We start from the raw sequence: 24,178 nt of genomic DNA, 5'->3' as shown, positions 1-24,178 counted from the left end.
ATATTTCACAGATCTCTGCTCTTATTGCTCTCCAGACTCTTTCTAGTTGAGATATTGGAGAGTTTTGCATTCCTGGCAGCCTGTATTCACTTAGCACAGGTAAAAGTGGTCACAGGGCATGCAAGCTAATAGAGCAATAATATTCTCTGTGTTTGGACTGACAGTAGGAGCCTGGGACACAGGCTGTAATTTTTGTAGGGTCTGACTCAGAGTGAATTTTCTGTCTGTCCCTGAGAGAAAATCATTGCTTGCAGCTTGAAGGCCAGGATAGATGCTAGACAAGAAAGGGATTCTTTCAGCAGTACTCAACTTTTTAAAAAGTTGTGGTAAACCACAATCAGAGAGTGGGAATGGAGGAAAAGTGGATCAGGCTGTAGGGAGCTGAAGGTCATCTCCTGAGCACCAGGTGAAGTTCATGTAACTAAGCAGCTACTGATAATTCCCAGCAATCTGAGCAGCCTGGTTTTTGCTTTGATTCTTTGCTGAAGGATTTGGAGTAGTGAAACTACATCTGACCTGGAGAGTAGCTCTTGAACATTATTTTCTAGGTGCTAGGCTGTCGGCTTTGTTCTTCCTTAGACAAGGACCTGTCACTGGAAAAGTAGATTAAGAACATTAATTAACTACAGGCCTGGCAGGAGAACATATCACTCAAAAAATAGGGAGCACAGTCAGACTACAGCCTAAATGGTACTTCCTTGAGTTCTTTGAGAAGTGGACAAAGAACTCAGCTGTAAATTTTTATCTCATACAAGGGCAGGTATGCAAGGATAAAAAAGGGTTATGTGCATTTCAGTATACACCTTGTCTTTAACAGCTTAGCCATAGCCTATAGAAGCTAGAGGCTGCTTCGTCTTCTCTTTTAGTCTCCCTAGTCCAAGACAAATCATACACTTGAACCTTTTTTGAACAACAGTGTGTCAGGACATACGCACACACCCCTGTTATATGATCATTACTAATAGCATGGTCCTTTAGAGAGTCATAATAAATTCTTTCTTTCTGAGTCCTACAGTGATTACCAGAACATCTTCAATGATACTTCAGAACATAAAATTTGCTACTAAGTTTCCCTGTGGGTATCTCTACTGATTTCAGTGCTTACCAGCTTGGTCCATAACTGACTTTAGCCTCAACAGTGTTTCATAGCGTCGCTGTGCCTGGCATTTCCAAATGTTTGGAAAACATTTTCCAGGGTAAAGTCTGGAAACTTAAAGATTCCCCTTACAAGCTTATTTACATTACTTCTGGAAGTCTCCCCTAAATCTGGCCCTTGGGAAATGGGCAAAATATAGATATCTTCTCTTTTTTATCAGTATGCCTCCCGGTGTTCCTGAGTCTCCTGGAGTCTTTCCTGAATCTAACCCTGGTAGCAGAGCTTGCCATGGACACATTTTGCATGTTGTGAATGAACTTTGCAGGGTCTCCTACATGGCAACAGCATTTCACCTGTAAGTTACCTCCTAAGAGCCTAGAATGTGAAGCTCAAACATGATCTTGGATTACTCTTACTCAGACATTCAGAATACTCAAATCACTGTCATTTGCTTCAGTAAGAGGTGAATACATGTTGCAGCAAATGAACAAATCCTCTGAAAGGAGCAGCTTCTGGATTCCCTCTCTTGTACTCTCCTTCCTTGCAGTGCCCAGGCCTCCACCCCACCCATCTCCCTACCACTCCTGTAGAGAACTGACCCAGCAGGAAGCTGAGCCGTGGATCTGGAAACAGTATGTTAATGGCATTCCCTTCCACTGCCTTTGTTTATTCCCATCTTAATGCCACACATTGGATATAAAAGAAACCCTCAGGCTCACATACTCTCTCCCTTCCCCCACCTCTGTCACCCTGATAAAGTCCCCAAATAAACCTTGAAACACATTATCAGTTGTAAAACCTCTAATCAATGAAAGACGCAGGAGCTAGTAATACGAAACCCTCTGCCTCAAGATCTTAGTGCTTCTTAGTGAACTTCAGTCTTTAAGGTCAGGTATTTAAGCTGCTGTTTGCCTCAATGTTCACTGAATACAGAGTCAAACAACAGCAAGCCTAAGAAGGTTATTCCTCTGTTTACAAAGCAAGCAGTATACTGATTCCTGGCAAAGTGGACTTTAAAAGGGCATCCTGAGGTAGGAAAAGTACTAGGGAAAAATAGGGAGAGACTTCGTACCTGGAATGTTGTCCTCAATGGGCTGCTTTGTCTCCAGGTGCTGATGAACTGCAGACAACTCAACAAGCAGTGACTGGGAGGTAACGAAAGATATCATTTGCAAAGGAATATGTTAAAAGCAAAGTACGGAGCATATGGAGGATAGCTAAGTCAGTACCTCCTACAAAGCTCCTTTAAATCCACAGAAAGTCATCTTGTTTATAGTGAGCTTTAGAGCAGCTCTGAAGGGAGACAGCAGGGGGAAGGGCAGATTCCACCACTATTCAAAACAGGAGGAGAAAGGGAGGTAAAAATATAGGCATTATATGATGAAATTAAACAGCAGGACCTGGCAATTATACAAAATTTATTGCATTTTGGCATCATGTGTCCTGTAAGTGGAAGGCCTGTGTTTCCATGACAGTCCTAAGTTGATGTGATTTAGCCCTTGAAAGTGTGCAGCACCAACAGAAAAGCATTGATCTTACAGTGGAGGGTGGTATTAATTAGGAAACTTAATGCAGCTATTGTATATCTGTCTTCAATGTCTTTTTGCTTTTCTGCCGCTGGATTCCAAGGGGAGACAGAATTTTTTAGCCTCAAGAATGACTTCAGCACAGGCATTTAGGGATACAGCATCTAGGATCTCCCAACAGCAAACAACAGGCTAAAAGGTTTTAATTTCTGGTGTCTTCAAACAGTTTTGTCAATAACAATCTGAGAACTGTTTCCTGTTTAAAGGCTGTTGTTATGACAATCTCTAAGGCCAATACTAGAAATACAAAGTGCAATGATGTACACTTTTAAGAAGGTCATGTTACTGAAGACTTTGTGTTTAGCACCTTATCCAGTCCTGCCTGAGGTCAGTAGAAAGACTTTCCCTGATTTTAAAGGGTTGAGGCTCAAGCACATACCAGTTCATTAACTAGGTGCAAAATATACATCTATTTGCTTACAAACTCCCCTTTTGTGCTGCAACTCGTAAATTAAAAACTTGTGCTTAATCTGCTTTGACGGGTACCTTGCATTATGTGGTGCAGACATAAGAGCTAATAAAAATGTTTTTGCTTTAGCTTTGTTATTTCCACAGCATTTGTGACATTTGTGCAAAGCCCTTTCAAGAATCTTATGCAGTAAAGTTTTCTAGTGGAATGAGAGAATTTCAGCCCTGACAGTGAGTCTCACTCGATGAAAATCACTGGTCTCTACAGTTTTGATTCTGAATCAGACACAAGTATTTCATTGGTGTGGTTCCAACGGTTTTGTTGGAATTCCTCTGATTTACACCCATATGAGATCAGCATTAGGCCCGAGTGTTTTCATTTTTCATTTGTTATTCTTGGCCCTAGTGTAGTTTTACTGCTGTTGAATGCAATGTTCCTAAAACACCAGATGTGCCTCTGAGATGAGAGAATATTGCAAAGAAATAGACTATAGTGATTTACTAAACAAAGCACAGTCTTCTTTTGTCCCATAGTCTGAGCTTTTACACCAGTGTAACTATTTATTTGTATAGGACTATTTCAGATTACAGTTGGGAAGTGAGATTATAATCCTTGCTAGCATAAGTACTTTTATTATAGTAGCTCCTTATCAGGATCTTTGTGCTAAACTCAATCCTAGGTTTTATTGGCCTTTGAATACACAACTTATATATAGATCTTGTACAAATTCTGTATTTCTAATCACTTTTATATTTCAACCATGGCATTGCTTACCAGTTCCAAAGTATTACAGACCTGGTTGCTTTTCCTCTACAGGCTAAATGAGGTATAACTCAGTTTGTATGAGTTAAAACTGGTGGGAGAGCCAAATCTACACCAGCGTATCCAGAGTTTCTCTTCTGTTGTAGTAGGAGGAACGGGTTCACCTACGAAGTGCTGGCCAGTCACTCCAATCTTAAAAACAGTAAAACATTACACAAAGTGCTGAGCTTTAGGTGCTTGAGTAGGGGGACCAAACACCCCTTCTGCTCTTCAGCTTGCTCAGCCAGGCCCTGTGTGAATGTGGCAGCCAAGGCTATGTGAGCTCACCTGGATTATTTTGTGCTCAAACTTGTGGCCTCACTATAGCTGGCTACTCTCAAAGCTGTCTAAATGGTCTGAGGCTCCTTCACTGAGTATAGGAGTTATCAGGAATTGTTCTTGCCTATCTTGAGGTAGGTCGCTTCACTCACTCTTGCCACTGAAGATCAGGTTGCAGGTAAAGGAAATGGAAGACTGGAAAAGCAGCCAGAAAGCATCAACATTGGTATTCTATTGTGTATTCCATCAGAAATTAGCTTTCAGTTTTTAACAGTGAGCTGCTGCTAAAGGATTGTGTCTTTAATTAGTCTTTTGGGATGAAAACTGTTTTGAAACATCTCTTAAAGCATTGAGAATCATGCATCCAGCAGGAGTAAGCTTAGTACTTTATAGTCACATTTTGCCCTCATTAATACTGCTGTATATTTGAAGTTGGTCACTTCATGTCCGAAATTTACCTCAAATTAGCACTGGTACAGATGATGCCACAATCTACTCCAGTGAATGTCCACTTTCTGCTGCACCCACTAAACTGCATTCAAGTGAAGCAACGGCAGCAAGATCCAGCCCTTTCCTCCCTGTGCATGAAAGCAAGTATTGGTGTTTGTGTGCAACAGCCAGCTCACCCTGTTTAAGCTGTGAAACAGGGGTCTGCCAAGACAGAAGGAAGGGGAGAAAAGGTGCTACCTTTGATACCAGGCTTCCCTTACAGGAATCCATAATTCACATTCTCTGGCAGAAAGCAGAGATCTCACAACAGACACCTACCAGTGGGGTTTTTTTCAGTATCATCAGTCATTATGTCTGTTTGTTCAGACACACAAAAAAATTTAAGCGGTACTATTGTTTTCTGTACACTGAAAATGCACGTGCTGTTAGTACCCCTCACCCTAAGGAAAAATTCAGTACACWACAGGGTTGGCAGTTCACACAGCAGTACTTTCCTCTGAGCCAATTTTCACAGCGGTATTTAGCAGGCAGTGTTTTGCAGGGTGGTGGCTTTCAGCTCAGAGATAAAACCAGAGACTTAACTAAGTATGTCACTTTTTGGAAAAATCTAAATCTGTCTTACCAGATAACATCCTGGATGGGTAATTAAAACATTTCTGTCTAAAATTCCCTTTTAGTTTCACTAAGAAGTTGATATTCACTACTTTATGCCTAGGTCTCTAAAGTAATAGATGCTATCTGACTAAAAAATTGCCTTTCATCCTAGAGGTGTCTGAATTGCAACGAGCAAAATGCTCTTTGTATATATAGCAAATAATCAGCTGGTAAAGTTTGTCAGGTTCTTTGAGATTTTTGGATGAAAGATACAGCTTAAAGGCCAGCCACTCCTTGGCAGGGGCGTAAGTAGGCTGTGGATGATGGGCAAAGTGATAATGCTGGGAGTGCTGAAAATCTAATAACATAAAGTGGAGGCTTAGAAGAGCTATCCTTTCTCCTCTTTTCATACTCTTTATTTTTCAATGTTAAAAAAGAGACTGCACTTAAAAGGGATTTTATATTATATAAGTAACAGGTGTCAGAGACTTCATCCAGGACCTGAAAGGGCTGCTCCAGGAGCAAGAGATGACATCGTACCTGTGCTCAGGTTTATTAAAGTCTGCGAGGGTGATGAGTCTGTGATATGGATGTTAGCGTGGCAGATGTCTGAAGGTGTGTGCGCTCCACATGTTTTGAGGGCTTGATCAAAATTGACGGTAATGGAAACATTCCTAGTGACTACAATGTAGTCCCTAAAGATTTCATTCTGCTACTATGATTGTGCAATTTAAAATGTTTGATCTTTATGCTGTAAAATCCTTCATTCCAGTAAGTTCATTATGCATCAGTAATCATTTACAAAGTGACTGGGACTCTGCTTAAGGTGGTAAATAAAATAAAAACAAATACACTTTATTTTTCAGTCCACTAGCTCATRCTTCGTTCTAAGTGAAATTCCTGTCTTGAAAAGTGTCAGGTTGATGGCCCACTCACAGAAGTCTTCCTTTTATCTACAGACACTTATTCCAACAGCAGAACAAAGCCTCCTCCTTACCGATCCCTGACAGTACATCCTCATACTGAAGAGACTTCAAATGGCAGGCCCTCCGAGTCCTTGATCTGTCTGCCTGCCTCCGTAACAAAGGTGCAAATTTGTGATGGTGCTTTTTATGATACGCTTCTCCAACAGAAGCTCGCCTAGGAGTCTCAGTTTGTCTCGCAGAAAACAGTGCTGCCTAATATTATTATTCACTGGTCTTCTAAAAATAGACATGATTAGATTATAATAGCTAGAAACACACAAAAATGGTTTAGAATGCTAACAGTGTGTTTTGGAATAAGCAGATTTTCTTCCAAATGACATTTATCGTTATCCTAGAAAAAAAATTATTCACAAAGGAAAATGTCTTTTTTTCATTTACCCATTAACAAATATGAAAGAAGTTTTTTGGACAAAAAAGCCAGGACTGTAGAAGCCAAGAAATGCGATAGCAAAAGCATTTCTCACAAACATCACTAGTCTTGGGGAAATGCTGATTGTGATACCTGATTATGTTAGGCACCTGTGACTGCCCATCGTGTAGGAGTTGCAAGGTCACCATGACCTAAACAGACAAAGAAGAACTATAGTCTTTTCTCAATATACAATCCATAGCAATGCTTCACGTTTCCATGTGTGTGTGTGTGTAGGGGGGAGAATTATGAGTTAAAATAATAAGATAGCCGTTTGATTATAGACCCCTGCCACAAGACTTCCACAATCCACTATTCTCAACTATCAAATTTCATTCTGTCTCACTTTTATTTTTCTCTTCATAGTAGAATTACCATTTCATGAATTCTCTTTCCTTGAAAGCTTGTTTAGAAAGTTTCCCTGTCAAGACAGCACCAGCCATCTGAGTGAACGCAGCTTCCCTGGAAACTGGTATTTTACTCTGGTTACCCACAGACATAGGCTCTGAGCTTTCAGTAGCTGCTCCCTGCTTTGAAGCACCACAGCCATATGCTTTTGGTCACCACTGAAGGCTGCTGGCAGCAGGCATTCCTCAGGCAGTAAGGAGAAAAGGGAGGGAAGAAAGTGGAATAGTCTAACAAGCAGCTTGGATGCAGTGAAGTCAATACAGATAGGTCCCTGCTCTTTACCATCACAGGCTGGTTTTGCCTCCTGACAGCTTATGATAATGAATACTATAGAATTATTCAGAATGGTACACTGATGTGTCTCAGTTTAAGATTTTTTCCATAATGAATCAAAGGAAAGGAACAATTCAGCTCATCAAATAAGAAAAACCCCTGTCATCCTTCAGCCCAGGCAGAAGTGCCCAGCAGATACCCTAGGGAAAGAGTTGCCTTTGTGCTAGGCTAGTCTCTGCATCCATCCCTTTCTGAACTATCACATCTACTCCTCCTTATTTGCATCTTTCATCTGGGAACCATACCCTCAGGCAGATTCCCAGCACCTGTGCATTTTTCATTAGGGAGCTGGACCAGCTGTGCTGCCAGCTTCTTAGAGAGGCCAGCATGCCCTGCTATGAGCAGCACCTGGGGGAGAGGGACAATGTGTCCTTCTACCAGCCCCAGACCAAAAAAAAAGGAAGTTGCCTTTTATCTTTCAATAGCCTTGCAGCAGACATGGAGAGAGATTTACTACCCAGAAGAGAATCATGTTGCTATCAGCAGCCCTGGGAGACAGAGAAGGATTCTCCTGGCATAAGCAGCTTCCTCTATGTTGTCTCAGGTGTGAAGCAGCATGTGACAATGATTTAGCTTTTCTTCAAAAGTGATGAGGAGAAAAAAAGAAATTCCATTCACACCACAGGATTTTTGGTCTTGTTTTGTTTTTGTCCCTCCCTAACCTTATCTGTATATCTGAGGTGCTCCTGTATCTTAGCATGACGGAGATTCAATGGATAATAACAGCAACTAAAAACAACAAGTTGGACAAAAAGTTAACCAGGAGCCAGCAATGTGCCTTTGTGGCCAAGAAGGCCAATGGTATCCTGGAGTGCATTAGGAAGAGTGTTGCCAGCAGGTCGAGGGAGGTGATCCTGCCCCTCTACTCAGCCCTGGGGAGGCCTCATCTCGAGTACTGTGCCCAGTTCTGGGCTCCCCAGTACAAGAGAGACATGGAGCTACTGGAGAGAGTCCAGTGTAGGGCTACGAAGATGATCAGAGGGCTGGAGCACCTGCCCTACGAGGAACAGCTGCAAGAGCTGGGCCTCTTCAGCTTGGGGAAGAGAAGACTAAGGGGGGATCTTATCAATGTGTACAAGTACCTGAAGGGAGGATGTAAGGGGGGACAGGGCCAAATTCTTTTCAGTTGCCCCATGTGACAGGACAAGAGGCAATGGGCAGAAACTGAAGCACAGGAAGTTCTGCCTGACCGTGAGGGGGAATTTCTTCCCTGTGAGAGTGACAGAGCACTGCACCAGGTTGCCCAGAGAGGTTGTGGAGTCTCCTTCTCTGGAGATATTCAATGCCCACCTGGATGCAACCCTGTCTAACATGCTGTAGGTGACCCTGCTTGAGCAGGGAGGTTGGACTAGCTGATTTCCAGAGGTCCCTTCCAACCTCAACCATTCTGTGATTCTGTGAGAATTGAACTGGAGAAAAGGAATACAAAGTTATAAAATAGAGCACATTTTTTCAAAGAACTAATCACATTTTACACATACAGATTCCCTCTTTACACTTACAGGTTTTGTCTCAAACTAAAGGTTAGCAAAAAGAAGCACTTTCAAGGAATAGATAAAAAGAAAAAAAGAAATGCACTAACTCACTAGTACCCAGCAAGTTGTACTCTAAAGGTGAATAAATATTAGCTAACAGAAGAAGGACAACCCTAACTTTCTAAGGAAACCATAATCTAGACAGATCTTCAGTTTTGAAAATAGCGTCTGTGAGTTCCTTGCACAGTGAGCTGCACAGATTTACTTCAGAAGTTACACAAGACTGGAAGCCTCTTGAGCCTGGCATGCTCTGTACCAGAGTTCTGAAAACTTCTCCTGATTGCTTCAAATATCCCTTTTGTTTGAACTTTCTAAATTTACTTTAATTCTTTTCTACCTTATAAAACCTTTGTTCTCTTCTCAGCTCAAATTAGGAATATCTCTGTAAAAGTAAATGCTGCTTGTCATAAAACCTGCCTCAGTGAAATGCTGTTTTTGTTTAAAAAAATGTTTTTCCAGCCGCATCGGCATTTCCTATTCCTCCCTACTCACCTCACCTTTTTTCCAGTCATCTATTCTTTTTACTATTATTTTAAGTACACCAATAACAATATTGATGTAAGTTCAGTGCAGAGTATTTAAAATAACAAAAAACTGCTGGCAAACCCTTTTGCTTCTTTTTGTACTCAGTGTGGAACTGTTAGCACAATAGTTGATAGCTGATAATGAGTAACCCTATTGAGAAGAATCCTGGAACACTAAGCTATTTTTGCAGGCTGACCCAAAGTATAAGGAAGTTAATGGATGCCTTTATACTTAGCGCTCTAAGATTATGGGATGGCATCAGGTTTAAGGGGAAGTATAATAAGCTAATTGCCCATAACCCATAAATTTGCAGCTGGATGGATATAATGTAGTATTCATTCTGGAATGTTTTTATGTGCAGGAAAGCAAATTTTTAGTCTTTATAAACCTATTTACCAAGGAATTTAATATAAAAGAAAAAAGAACTTTGGAAGACTTGAATACTGTAAATGGCATATTCTGTAAACACACCTGACAGTCTGGTCCCTGATTGGAAGAGTAGTTAGAGAGTAGTGCAGAGTGTATTGTGCAGTGTTGTATTCTTCCTGCAGAATTACCAGGAAAAACAAAGACAGCTATTGTTAAAATTGCACGACAAAGAGAACTTTTTCATTACAAGAAAAAGAATGAAACTCTTCTCAATCACATATCTGCTGTCCAATTGATCTCTGTAAGTTTGCATGGCTTTAGTCTACAGCAGTTATCTTTGCCTCAAAAGATCTAAAATAAGAGCAGGATGGAATAGCTGTTGACTAACAGGGAAGTTCCAGAGAAAGACCCTTATTAAAATAAGAGAAGTATCTACTGTTATGTACTTTGAAAATGTTGAATGACTGAAAATGAAAGTCAGTCAATAACTTTATGGAGAGAGGAAGCTCAGATGTTTAAATCATTGCTGAAGCTGAAATAGCAAGCCTGAGCCCTCGCACTAGCTGCAGCCCGTGCTACCCTGCAAAGAGCAAAAAGGGGAGCTCCAGCTGAAAGCCTGAGTGAAAGATAGCAATCACTTGGAAAATTTGTGCCAAGAAGTATGGCTCCATTACTGCTCTCCCACTAATGCAGAGGATAATCGAATCAGAAAGATACAAGTCTGGAAGGGACCTCAGTAAGTCCTTTAATTAGTTCCCTGCCTGAAGGCAGAATCAACTACACTTATGCTATTTCTGGTAAGTGTGTGTCTAAACTGTTCTTAAAGACCTCCACTGACAGAAGCTTCGCAAGCTCAGAGGAGACGAAGGTGGCGATGACTTGCCAGGTGGAGTGGCAGAACGAAAAGTCAGACAGAGGTGGATAATGCAACTAGTTAACCAGGAAGAGCTGAGCAAAAGAGCACAGGACTGTGATGAAAAGAAGCAAAAAGTGAAAAATCTCAGCCATAGCATCTGAAAGGAAAAATGAAAAAACACAGCAAAACTGTTTTTAGGACTTAGCAGAGGAAAACTGTGGTTCATTGGGGAAAGTTATATAAGAAAAGGAAAACTTGTATAGGAGGAAAGGAGAACTTGTGCTGGACTCCCTGGGCATTTTACTAATTATTTGTTTGTTTTTTAAACTGCACTTTTCTTACTGTTTGACCAACGATCACATGAACATTCATGTGATTGTTAACCTGAAGTTTCTGTAAACAAAGACAGTTTCTGTGAATTGCTGTGGTGTAGTTGTTGTCATTGAAGCTAAGTGACTTCATGAGTAAGGGTCTCATGATCAGCATTTGAATGTTTCTGTAAAAAGGTAAGACCACAATATAGTCAAGTATGGAAAAATCTAGCAAGTGGCACAAAGTTGTCTCTTGGAGACCTGCCAAATAATGGTACCACTGAGAGGCTGTTGAATCATGGGAAGAACGTCTTCATGAGATCACAAATTTTATATGTACATTTTTACAAGCAATTTGTATCTACTGAAAACAGTCCACCAGTAACAGATGAGTAGAGGAAAGGGTGAGAGTGGAGGAGAACATGGAGGCTGAGAACTGTATCTGGTTTAAATTGTTGCCTGTACTAGCTGCCTTGACAACACCTATTCAGCGATGGAGGTAAATTGCAGAAGGGCATTCTCAGGATTTTGTTCAGATTTTGAACACCTTTACAATTCCAATGTGGTTCAAATACTTAAGGATAAGACATAGGAGTGAAAGAATAGATGCAATCCTACATCTCAGGTTAGACTGTCCAGGTATACTCGATGAGCCCTTCTGGCTTTTGTGTCCTAGAAGTGCCTATTACTGGTTGTAACACCATTCTTGACAGCCTGTATCTGAAATGACAATCTCCTCAGATGAATAGTTATACTTTAGACACATCCTGTCCCATCTAACCGGAGAATAGGTATATGGCCTTTGTTAGAACAGGAGACAGATGGAGATTACGAAGAGATTAAAACTCCCTAAAAAGAGCTAAAATTACAGCACATAGTACATGGCCATTCATTACCACTGGACACATTGTTTTGACTTTGATTGCTCACAGGGATGAAAATCCATACGAGAGAGGGTAAATTAAACAGGGTCTTACTAATGTGCTTTTCAAATACACACCTCAGCAGAAATAAACAGAGAAGCTGTATTTTAGAGAAACCCCATATGTCTCTCTCAAAGGGACTGCACCATTAATCTGTAGGGGAGTCTGATACATTTACGTTAAAAATGGCCCAGGCTAGACAGTGATAAAAGAAGCTTGATAATAAGGCTTATCTTACTTCCTAGAGAACAGTACTATGCTACATCATCAGCTCTGGGCAAAATCCCAACCTATTTGATGGTGAGATGACATAATGGTTTGAGCCTGGAATGACACTGAGGAACTGCAAGTGAGAAAGGACACTCTGTAGTATCCCTGTGCTGGGCCTAGCTCCCCCACCAGCAAGAGACTTCCTAGAAGAGAGCAGGGCTCTGCACAGACCGGATAGCGATGGTTGTTTTGTGGCAGGCAAGCAATGCTGCAGAATGCCACCCTTTGCGTCATGTATTAGATGGTGAAGATGTCGAATTCCGCAAGCGAAACAGAATTATGTGACCACTCACAAAATCATCCCTGGAGTAAAGAGAAGCTTGTAGAGTGAGGTGGGATTTCTAACAGCTTTGATAAAACTGTGGCTTCCCTGCCTCTTCTCTGCGCATCCGTGGAATGTCATAGCACGCGGGCCAGCAGGCAGCTGCTCCACCATAGTTCAAGATGTACTGACTCTTTCTTTCCTAGAAAGTTTTAACAGTTAACCAGCTGAAAAGTAAAATGTCTTGATTTTTGTGCACTCAGCCTAGGATGAAATCAGGCAAAAGTAGACATTCTGGCCACCACAGACAAGAGGGATGTCTCTTTACATGGCCGCCCTGGGTGAACATGCAGTCCCTGCTGATGAAACCCTGCCTGGATTCCACCATCGTTACTGCACTTGTGAGACAAGCAATGGTTGCCTGTGTTGCTCAAAGGCCAAGTTTGAGGCAAGAGATTCCTTCTCTGTCTCCAGTGTTATTTTGGTGTATTTTATTTGGCCCAGAATTTGGGAAAACAAGGAGGTTTTCCGTAGGGAGTGGAATGAAGAGGCAGGAAGGGCTACCATATTTCTCCAGACGGAAACTCCTACAGTGTTAGAATCCAGCACTGCTGCAAGTGTCAACAGATCAAATATGATACAGAAGGCCCTCTGCCAAGTCTTTGCTACTGCAGCAGCAAACTGAGAGTAAAGCAGAAACTAATATCCAGCACCACTGAGCTAGGTTCAGTCTCTGCTGCAGAGAGATGAGGTAGGAAGAAATCAGTAGCTGCCTTCCCCTTTCTGCTTGGAAGAGAGTATGAAATGGGCAGTACACCAGGCAGGACAGGGCTGAATCAGAGAGGGATTAGAGCCGGGGCAACAGATGTGCCACTAGCAGCCTCCACAATAGGGTTGTCATACGTGGAGTCCTCATCCCAGCTGCAGTCTCCCAAGACTCTCTCCCTGAGAATTAATTTGCCTCCAGAGCACCATGCTGCAGACTGTGCCCCTCTGTGCCAGTGGGTGTGAATCAGCCCAGCGGCTGCTGAGGGCAACAGATTGAGCAGTTAATTAGCCGCTGTTAGTCATCCTCTTCCCAAGCACAAGCGGTACAGCGTTTGATTATTTCAACACAGTTGGATGTGGGAGGGAAGGTAGGCCTGGAAACACTTTCCCGACAGCATACTCCTCAGCTCCTCTAAAACACCTCTCCTGTTGACACTCACCACAGCATTTCACATAAAATGCTATTTCCTCTTGTAGAGTCGTGAGGAAAAAATGATGTCACAGATTTTATAACAGACATTAAGTAAGCAATAACTCTATCTGTTGTGCAATCTGGGACTCAGGTAGGAAAACAATCCGTAGGTGACTAAGAGCGAGGTACTGTATGGCTCAGCAAGCTGAACACTATGTGATTTGCTCGAGGGGCATGGAGATAGGGGATTGGGTCGACCGGGCTGGTGTGGCAATTTCACCTTGGCAAGTGTGAAGAACACAATGGTGCAGTCTGGACTGGAAGCTTCTCGGCTGACAGTGCTGACGGACACGTGGGTTACTCGCGCCCAGCTAGGCTCTTCATGCTGCTTTCTCACGACTTCATGGGAATTCTCAGCGGTCTGCCCTTGGCAATCTTCCTGCCCCTCTGACAGAGATCTCCTCCACCATGCAGTGTCAAACCCGTTATTAAAATGGTGCTGTTTATTCATGCTATGAAAACCACACTGTCTAAATTGAAAACACTACAGAAGATTTGTTGAGGGTTTTAATATCTTTTTCTTTTCGCCTGCTGTCTCAGTCTTTCATGCTCCCTCTGCGTTCCCAATACTCCAAAAGCCTGAGAGCAGCCTTCCTGCTACTTTCCTCTTGGCCAGACGCATTCAAACTTCCTCCCCATCTCTTGCTATAGCACCAGGAATATTGTATCTCTTTCTGAAGGGCTTTGTGCTTGTCCTCTCAAAATCCTGTATGTACAGGAGCCACTTTGGAAGGAAGCAGCTTTTAGTACCGGACATCTACAGATCCCAAGCAAGTATAAAGTTTTCAGAAATCCACATAGAGTATATTTATGAGTGGTAAAAGAGGTTTTAACGTGGAAAGTTCCCATATTTGATATCTTTTTATTTAATTCAGGGGGGCTTAATGGAGAATCAAAAGAAAAGTAGTTAGGCTTAAGTTAAGATTTTAGCATTCCCTATCTCACAAGTCTAGACTAAGACTACTGCCCTGCAAAAGTATAGCCTCTGCATTGGTACCACTGGACACACTGTTTGGACTCTGATTGCTCACAGGGATGAAAATCCATATGAGAGAGGATAAATTAAACAGGGTCTTACTAATGTGCTTCTAAAATATACACCTCTGCAGAAATAAACAGAGCAGCTGTATTTTAGAGAAACCCCACATCTCTCTCTCAAAGGGACTGTACCACAGTGCCATGTACTAGACTTAGATAGAAGGCGTCTGTCTAAATATGATCTTTTTTTATTTTTAAGGCAAAATATTTAATTCTTACCAAGCACACTTGAAAGAAAAGGGAATCAAAACACTGAATTAAATATACTTTCCAAAATTGCTGAGTCCAACATTTCAGGCATATCGCTGTCAGCTTGCATTTTTGAAAACTCTGAACGAGCCAGCTGAGTGAGCCGAGCCGATAACAGGCAGACCAGAAATCACACCGCAGTGATGGTTACTTCTCTCTCCCATACAAAGATCTCAGCAACATTGATAAAAAGATATGAACAGCTTAATACCCTGGCGTGGCGTACAGGCGTTACCAGTTTTACAGGCACTCGGAGCGTGTACGTCTTGATTTTGAAAAAGGAGGGGTGGTTGACCATGAAAGTGCCCATATTCGGGATGTAAAAATTAAGAGATATAAACCAATTTTCAAAAAAATATTTGTAGCCATACCATTTGCTGACAATGATGAACTTACTCTGTTAATAGCTGGGTGATTGATTCTGTTTATAGCAGTTGCTGTAAGTAATCAGTTCCATGTTCTAATATATATTCCCATTTTGTCTCTCATCTTACATATTTTAATGCACTAGATTTTGAGTGCTGTTTTGGGATTGTCACTGAAACGGTGTCAAGTAATGCAGTATCAGCTCCATCCTATTGGGAGATTCCACATTCATACATAGTCAAACTTTTCCATTTTTCCATTGCACAATTGATCCCAGTAGTCATAATGTTACTTTCCTGTATTACATTAACCCTCTCTGGGGTTTAATGTTTTAAATATTTATAGACTATTGTTAATTCCCAAATAACCACATTTCAAGTCCTGAATAATATGATAATAGTGGTAGTAAAACTTAAACTTTAACAGAACTTTAGGCAGGTAAATAATGGCTCCATAAACAAGAAACTGTCACAGCACTGTCATTATTCTCTTTTTTGATGGTTTTATGTTATAATTGACTATTAATACGTGATATACTGTGTGAGATATGTTACATAACTCCTGGAGCGATGGGTTGCAAAAGGTTCAGATTCGAGGAATAACAATCGTATGTCTGATATGTCTGATAACATAGCTGATGTCTGTATTTTGAGCAAAGAAACAAAGCATCAGCTAGGGATTTTTTACAGTTTGGAGGAAAGCTCCCGTAGACGCTGAGCACCGAATTTACACAAACTCAGACACTTCCGTGATTTATGGCTCATAGTATCTTGGGCTGCTGCCAGAAGTGTTAGCTGCTCAGAGACTGTTCAACTCCCCTGAGATTATACATTCCCTGTAATTCATGATTTTTTAAAAAAAGTAATTTACTCACTGTGATATTGGAAGTCCTAATGAGCAGATCTATATTTCCCTCCGGGATTTTTTGCTTAAAAATTCTGGCAACCCTGTAATGAATGTTGTGTAATCTCTGTCACTTAGTAATGGAGCTAATTTTAGGTACTGATGTTTGATTTCAGGATTTTTAATACTTCAGGAGAGACGAGAATGATTTGCACTTCCATGACATGCATTGTTGTGAATTTTATTTGTTGTACCTGTAACATAATCATTAAGAGCCTGACCCTTCGTACACATACTGTTGCGTGCAATGTAAAATGTCAATGGGACCGTTCATGGGATCAAATGCTATTGGCCAAATGAAGCATTTGCAGAATCAGATCCTGACACCGCACAGTTGGTGCCAGGCTCCAGCCATGCTAGAGAGGCTACTGAGTGGGGCTGAAGATGCTGGGAATAAACAGCTTGTGGTTTGGGTTGCAGGCACCATGAGAAGTTAAGCACCACATCCAAAAGATGGTGAGGTGAATCAGAGGAATCAGTCTGACTCATCAAAAAGCTTTAATAATTTGCCCTCTATATCTGGGTTGCTGTAGACAATCTGTCTATTTAATCTTTGTGTAGCTGAAACTTTTGAAGCCATGGCTGTATCTAAATATATCTGGTTCCTGAGGCTTTGTCCCATCTATCTAAGGCAGTCGAGGAGTTATCTGAACAGAAAGACATCCTCCTTACTGCACTTCATAGTCTGGTCTTTAGCGTGATGTTGCTCGTGTCCCCACAAGGCACAACCTTTGCTTTCCTGCTGTCAGTGGCAGTTAATACTTTCTGGAAGGAGGCATAAGAAAGAAAGGGGAGATTGCTTTTCAGGAGAAAAGAGTATGAAACAAAAATATTTTTAGAAACAAAGGTTCCAGGATTAAAACAGCACAACGTTGAGTTGATATCAGAGTTGAGATGAATTGGACAAGGTGTTTCTGAAAGAAAGACATTAAAATACGGGTGTTGCACACACACTGAAAATACTTCTAAAACATTTTTGTCATAGCTCAAGATGTTTTGGCCTATGAATTTCAATTTTTGCTTTATTTCAGGCTATTTGATGAGTTTGCGAGTGCTTCATTACTTTGGAGAGGCTAGTGTTTTGTCATGGTGTTAGTCATTAGCAATTTGTGAGTCCTGTCAGGGCTGTCCACATCTAGGTAGTATCATGTAATAAAGACAGACAGTATCACATGGGTGCAAAGGCAACTGAGAACTTTTCAAGTTTATACCAGTTTTCAAGCCTACCCAGATATCTTTTCCACTGTGCTTTCTCTCCTGCAGCTTTTAGACACTTATCAGCCTCAGAAGAACTTTGATGGACATGAAGTAGGTTTCTTGGAGCATTTCACTGAGATCAAGTGCAGCAAAAGATTTAGGGCTATCTGTGAGGTAGCTACAGTTCCTTGATTTTCTTCCCAGCCTTGGACATAGATATGAGCAAGATGAGAGCTGCTCTGACCTATGGCATCTGGCAGTGGTCCCCAAGAGCTTGTTTACTTTGGATATTTTTCATTAAAATGCAATGCCCACTGAAACTACATAAGTGCAAAAACTTTGCATGTGTGCAAGAGGTGACTTGTACTAGCAGAAACTCATTCAGGTAAAGAACTGTCTAAGTCACATTTCATACCAGTGTGATTATATCATTAATAAAGACTTTCTCTGCTGACAAACCACTAGTGTAGGTGCTTCATCAGCTGTAGATTGCCAGAATGGGTTACGTTTCAGCTGTGTGCCTTCACTCCTGATCCCCACAGAGAGCAAGAGGAACTGACTGACCTAGTCAAGGGGCAAAGCTTGCGCACACAGTTTTGCAACATGCACACCATGTTGATTACTCCTCGTACAGGCTATGGCATGCAAAGTATTTTGCAAAGAGAAGAGGAGGAGGAGTCATCTGAGGAGGTCACTACAGATTTATACTGCTCTTCTCAGTCAAATACCCACATGCTACTTTTTCTGTAGGACTCCTGCCTTATTAATGGCTCGATTCTGTCAGGTGTTGAGCACCACTGTGAGGGACCGAGTGCTCTTGTTTTCCCTGCCACCAGTGGCCATGGAGAGCCCTCAGCATCCATTGGGAATGTTCAGTAACTTTCAGAAATGCTAAGCACCTTCCATCATTGGAGCTAGGATAAATAAGGCAAAAATAGACTAAGGCTTTGCCTTTGGCCAAGGCTACGCTTTTAAAGGGCATAAGGAGGTTCTTCACACCAAACTATGAGCCTACTCCTGCTTTAACTGAAGTGAGTAGTATTTTATTTTCATATGTTGATGCAGATGGGAGCAGGACTGGGCCTGCTGTGAGAGCAATTGATTTTCATCAGCTTGTGACTGGTGAATGGCAAGCAAGACAGGTTGCATGCTCCACAGCATCACTAACAGATTCAGTTAGAAACCCAGCATCATCACTTTTTCACACTTTCCTCCATCCACCTTCATCAAACAGCTTCTCGTCATTAAAGCAGTGCCCCTGCTTCTGTGCTTGCTTTAGATGTGTTATGACACTGCTGTGAAGTACAGAATTCCCTAAAGCCTCTGAGAGAAAAAAAATAAATGAGACATCCTAAGCAATCACTACAGGCACAGTGAAAGGGAGAAGAGAATGCTGGTTTCAGCAAAAATCCACGCTTCCATAACACTATCAGACTACCTGACAAACACGTTATATAAAGAAATGTCGCAAGAATAGATCTAAAGATGACATACAGAACAAACTGAGCAACAATCAACCTTTCTCCTCTCCTCCAACAGTGCATGGCATTGAATTCGGCCACAGTGCCCGCCATTATGGCCTGCTACAGTTTGAAACAGCACATGAACAGTTACTGAGCTTTTTAAAAAATATCTTTTCATCTTGTTCTTGTTGTTTGACTTTCTCTGAAGAGATTATGCTTGGAGAGCATAAATAGATAAATAGATATGCTAATAACAGTTGACTGGATACAAACAACAGAGAGTCAGCAATGTAGCCTACAATGAGCTCCAGACTAAAGATGGTTACTAGTACGACTGAAAATTGTTTTTTGGTCATTAAAAATACAGATAGCAGACCATGGATATGTCCTTGCACTAGTTCTCTGAATGGTTTACTTTCATATGGCTGGGATATACTTGTTAATGTGGCTCAATGAATGGTGAGAAAGGTGAGAGAAGGGAAAGAAAAAGCGGTATACTTCCTATCCTAGTAGCTAGTATGAGGGAGGATGAAACAGCAATGTAAGCTTCAATCTGATGAAGAAGCACATGCTATATCCCAGCTTTATCAGGCAGGATTGTTGACATTTTCTCAACAAATAAAGAAGAAAAATCATATAAAATAATAACCTCTGAACTGAGTCATTCTTATACAATTTGGCTGGTGTAGCTTATCTTTCTGCAACATTTGCAGACTCAAAGCCAGGAGAGCTCAAAGAGGGACGTTTACTTTTGAGTCTAACAAGGTTTGTAGTTCCTGCTCTTTGTCAGCTCCTATGATCTCTGCTTGTGGACAGACTATCTGCTTTCAAAAGGTTTGGAAGGACTTGTCGTGTAACACTTACCGCTTCTACAAAGCCTGAAGATTTAAATCTGTTTATAGACCCTAGAGATGTCCCCAAAGTTCAGAATTAATGATTTCAGCATGTACTACCTGACTCCCAGAGCTACTTGAAAGTACAAAAACTTATTAAAGAGAAAAAAATAAAAGAACCGTAAGGTATTGGAACAAGTTTCCTACTGAATATAATTTTCAGGGGGGAAAAAAAAAACACTAGAAAAATACTCTCATTTTTCAAACTTACAGTCAGGAAACACTTTGTCTCACTAACTTCCATCACTAAGAAACACAAATGAATACTGTAGCAGAAGTCTAGATTTGAAAAATATCAAGGAAAAAGAAGAAATTGTCACAGGAAAATTGGGTTTGTCAGTATCTTCATATGGCACTGTAGGTGCAACTTTGTAATGTGCAATAAAATTAGATGAACAGTTTTATTTGAAAGGCATTTAGGTTATGGAATAAAATGACATGCATCAAAGTAATGGCATTGCCTTTTTGTATTGCATAATGTATTGCATAAGAAAAAATAGCTGTTTCACATTAATACTTTGTCACATGGGCAGTCATGAATGCCAACAGTGAATGAAATTTCACTGCAGAAAGCAAAACAGAATAAAAAGTTTCTGATTCAGTCAACTCAAAATCACACTTCATTCAGAGTTATTTTTTAAGCTATTACTGTTCCAAGCAAGATGACTCTAAATAAAAGAGGCTTGAGAGAAGGAGGATATTTTTACAATGATTTAAAGTGTCAGCTCTTCGGATTTAATCAAAAGACCATTTAAGTCTCTGCCTGTAATTTTGCAAGTACAGTCAGACTCCTTATTTCTGTGGATTTCCTTACACAGCAACAGGAGAAAGAAATATTTTTAATTGGCTGAGGAACTCTGGCACTGAAGCTATTTTAATTACTTGTTTCTAAACACAGAATACACGTAGAATTTACTTTAATGCTTTATTAAATCTTGTAACAATACTGAAATTTTCCATTTAGCCTGAGCATAGTTGTACAGATTAAAAGAAAAGAAATAAAATTGAAGGGAAAGCAAACCCACAGTCTTTATTACATTCTTTTTTTAGAATGACAAAATTAAAGCAGCACCCACATAAAATGTAATTACTAGTATGATTCCACTTTATTTTTCAGAGCCAAAGAAGACAAAATCCATCATTCCCACCTCCAGGTCAGATGCTCCRTTTTTTTTCTGCAGAGATGATTGCTATTTCTGTCTTTGCCCAGAAGAGGTGCTGGTGAGAAGAGTTGGGTGTGAGGGACCTCATACTTAAAATGTTGTGCTCAGATGACTAGCCCTGTTGAATTTCAAGGGCACTAAGGAACGTGCTGGATCAGACACTGGGGTGGTGCTTTTTTACATAATTACCACAATTCTTAGTAGGAGATTGCCTCAGGTCCCCTGTGGCTACGCACAGAAGAGTTTCAGGTCTTTTTTACAAAGATTTTGCTTAATTAACTAGGGGAAAATATATTTAAGAACAATGGGTGAAATCCACTTGAGTAAAAATGGCCTACACAGGAGGTCTCATCTAAACCACACGTTTAGACCACAGGGATGTGGTTGCCAGTCTGCACGCAGCCCAGGTACCTTTTGCAGTAGATCATATGGTACATGGCTAGGCACAGACTTAGGAGCCATCTGCAAAAGATTATTGATGCTGCAAGTGGAATTTGCCTAAGTGTGTAGGCTTAAACCACAAGGATTGATTTATCACTGTGTTATTTTAGGTGTATGCTCATGAAGTTACAAATGGCATCAAGCTGGAGTAAAGTTTGCTGTTTACTCCCAGGTTTGCTATTTATTTCATCCGAAAGATTAGTAAAAATGCAGTGGGCAATGGAGGAATGCAATGGGAATGGAAGATCTGTACTTTAACGTAGATCTAGAAGACAGCAACAGCAGTGAAGGTACATCAGCACAGACCAGGCCTGGGGTAGGCAATGGGGCCTTGGTTSCCAGCACTTGCTGTAGCTCAACTACTGTGCCCCACTACTCTTACTTGTATAAAGTATGGGTATGAAAGCCGATTCATCTGCTAATATCACAGATGAATCTCCATTGTGTTGTCTAGATAGATGCACAAAAACCTGTAGCCAAGCGTTAGATGAATCTGAACCTTGCTTGCTATTTAGGACATCAATAGTCTATTGCTGGTCTACTGACAGTGCAGTGGGGATGTGGCAGATTGAATTATGAGTTGTTCCGTTTTGATCTTGTCACTCTTTGCTGCTGATCAAATTACTTCATTGAGTTCAGCACTGTCAAAGAGTGTCTCTTACTTAAGCCAACGCAGTTCAAGTAGCAGACAGAATATACTAACACAAGTTAACTTTTGCAGTGAAGGCAAGCTCTAGAAGGCTTAAAGCAGTGAAATTTTTACACAAGAGCTGTACAGTGAAGTATGCTTCACCCCTTTTATGAAGATGGTCTCATCATTTTGTTGGTACGTAGAGAAGTACATAGATGCACAGAAAACAATGATGTTTCAATTGCTGTGTGGTATTAAACATAATATATTAAAAAGTAGTATGTGAGAATTGCTTGGGTGGTATTGTGTAGCTGAGGGTTGTAGATCTAAGAGCCATTTTTGTTCTACTGTGCAGAGTGAGTTCAGGCCCCATATCAGTAATGCAACGCACAACTTCCTCTAAACAGCTGGTTTAAAAGTAACATTTTAAAAAATATTTGAAATGACAGTGCATCTGTTAGGAACAGATTATTCACACAGGGAAATTTCTAACTTCTTTTTTTTTCACATAATTTTTTATTTGCAGTTGCCTAAAAGGCATGGTACCAAATCATTCACTCCTCCTTCAGTATCTTCCCATTGACTTCAAAATACTGCACTCGTAAGAAGGAAAGTGCTTGGTTTTGATATATTGATACAAAAGAGGAACATGATATAAATAAACTAGATGACTAGTGTGTACCAATGGTTTGCTAACCTGAAAGTTCCTGATTCGTGTCAGTGTTCATGTGGGCTCTTACTGGCCTTCTGACTGTTGAACATCCTTTATTCAGCTGCAGTAACCTAAGTCATGACTCAGATTGTGACAGGATAATGATCACTTGGGGGTAAAGTCTGCAAAGGATGTTTCTTTTAAAAAAACGAGAGCACTCATTTACACAGCAGCTATTTGCATTTTAGATTGCTTGCTCAAGTAATAGATGTTCTGATGACCTAAACTGAGACAAAAAGCCCCTATTCATAATAACCTGTTCATACAGAACACATGTACATGGAGTTACCCTTGCCCATAATTTTAAAGAAGCAAAATGAGGAGGCCAACTAAAATATGAAGTAAATTATTTCTAAACACACTAAGTACATTTAAGATAGGTTACATGGCACACCTTGCTGTTAGCCTTTCCTATTCCCACATTCTTTTGCATTCTGCTGCGTCCACTTCCCCTAAACAAGAATGTGTTGTTCCACCACCTTGCATTTATTCACATTTGGTCAGTCAGCTTCACGTGCAAGGTTTACAAGCACCATTTGCCGGTGGAAATGTGAAAGGCGAACGCCACTGTAATAGCGCAGCACTTTCTCAGGTCTACGGTTATTTTGCAGCAGCTGAAGACCCAGGCCTGCGTCCTTGCAGCCTGCAAATGCCAAACTTACTCCTCAACAGAAAGCTGCTTTCCTTTGGACTGGGGGAGCTAAGCCATGGGAACAACACATTCATTGCGTTTTGTGTCTCCTTTGGCCGTGCCTCACTAAGGCGCCCAAGCCCCTGGCCCAGGCCTCCTGCTGCGGAGGCAGGGAGGGGGGAGGAAGAGGAGCTGCGCACCCTGGGGCCTCCCCATTTTGAAGGAGCAAGAGCTGGGGGCAGCCCCGACATCGCTTAGCCTCGCTCCACTGCAGCGCGCCACCCCCGGGGCCCCGCAGCCTCTGGGGTGCGGTGAGGGGCTCCTTCCCTCCGCCGCCTGCGAGCCGCGGGCCCTCGCCCGCGTCGCCGCCGCCGCCCGGCCCGGCCCGGCCCGGCCCTGCTCGAGGGCACGGCAAGGCGCCATCCCCCCCCTCTCTCCCTCCCCCCAACAACCCCGCCAGCCAAGGCGGGAACTACATGTCCCGTGAGGCGCCGCGCGCGCCGCGGGGCACGACGGGAGCTGCCAGCTCCCGCAGGCGGCGACGGCGAACGCGAGCGGAGCGGGGGGAGCCCCCGCCGGCTCTGCGGGTCGCGCATGCGCGCGCGGGCGCGGAAGGGGGCGTGCGCGGCGGGGCGCGCTCCCTCCCCCCCCCTCCTTCCCCTCCCCTCCCTCCCGCCCTCCGTGTGTGTCGGTTTCGGGCTCCCGTCGCCATTTAGCGCGGAGACGTCTCCGGGCCGGCCGCGGTGGTGGCGCTTCTCGCTCCGCTCCTCTCCCCTCCGGGACTCGGCTCACCTGTGGCGGCCCCCGGTGAGGAGCGGCGCCGAGCCCCGCGCGGCGGGCGGGGGGCCG

General features: G+C 42.0%; 1 long non-coding RNA gene across 1 annotated transcript in view; it reads left to right on the top strand.

Moving 5' to 3' along the window:
- Positions 1 to 22,097, top strand: part of LOC146584819 (uncharacterized) — a 53,751-nt gene extending 31,654 nt beyond the window's left edge. Inside the window, exons 3-5 of the long non-coding RNA XR_014898122.1 lie at positions 20,869 to 20,972; positions 21,466 to 21,527; positions 22,077 to 22,097. This is a non-coding gene — a long non-coding RNA (uncharacterized LOC146584819). The remainder of the gene's footprint in view (positions 1 to 20,868; positions 20,973 to 21,465; positions 21,528 to 22,076) is intronic.
- Positions 22,098 to 24,178: the final 2,081 nt, after the last annotated feature.

This window comes from Rhea americana, unplaced genomic scaffold (assembly GCF_003343005.1).
Source record: "Rhea americana isolate MKP2758 unplaced genomic scaffold, rheAme1 scaffold_9, whole genome shotgun sequence".
NCBI lineage: Eukaryota > Metazoa > Chordata > Aves > Rheiformes > Rheidae > Rhea > Rhea americana.
Note: the sequence above shows the minus strand (reverse complement) of the source record. Positions and strands in the feature narration are given on the sequence as shown.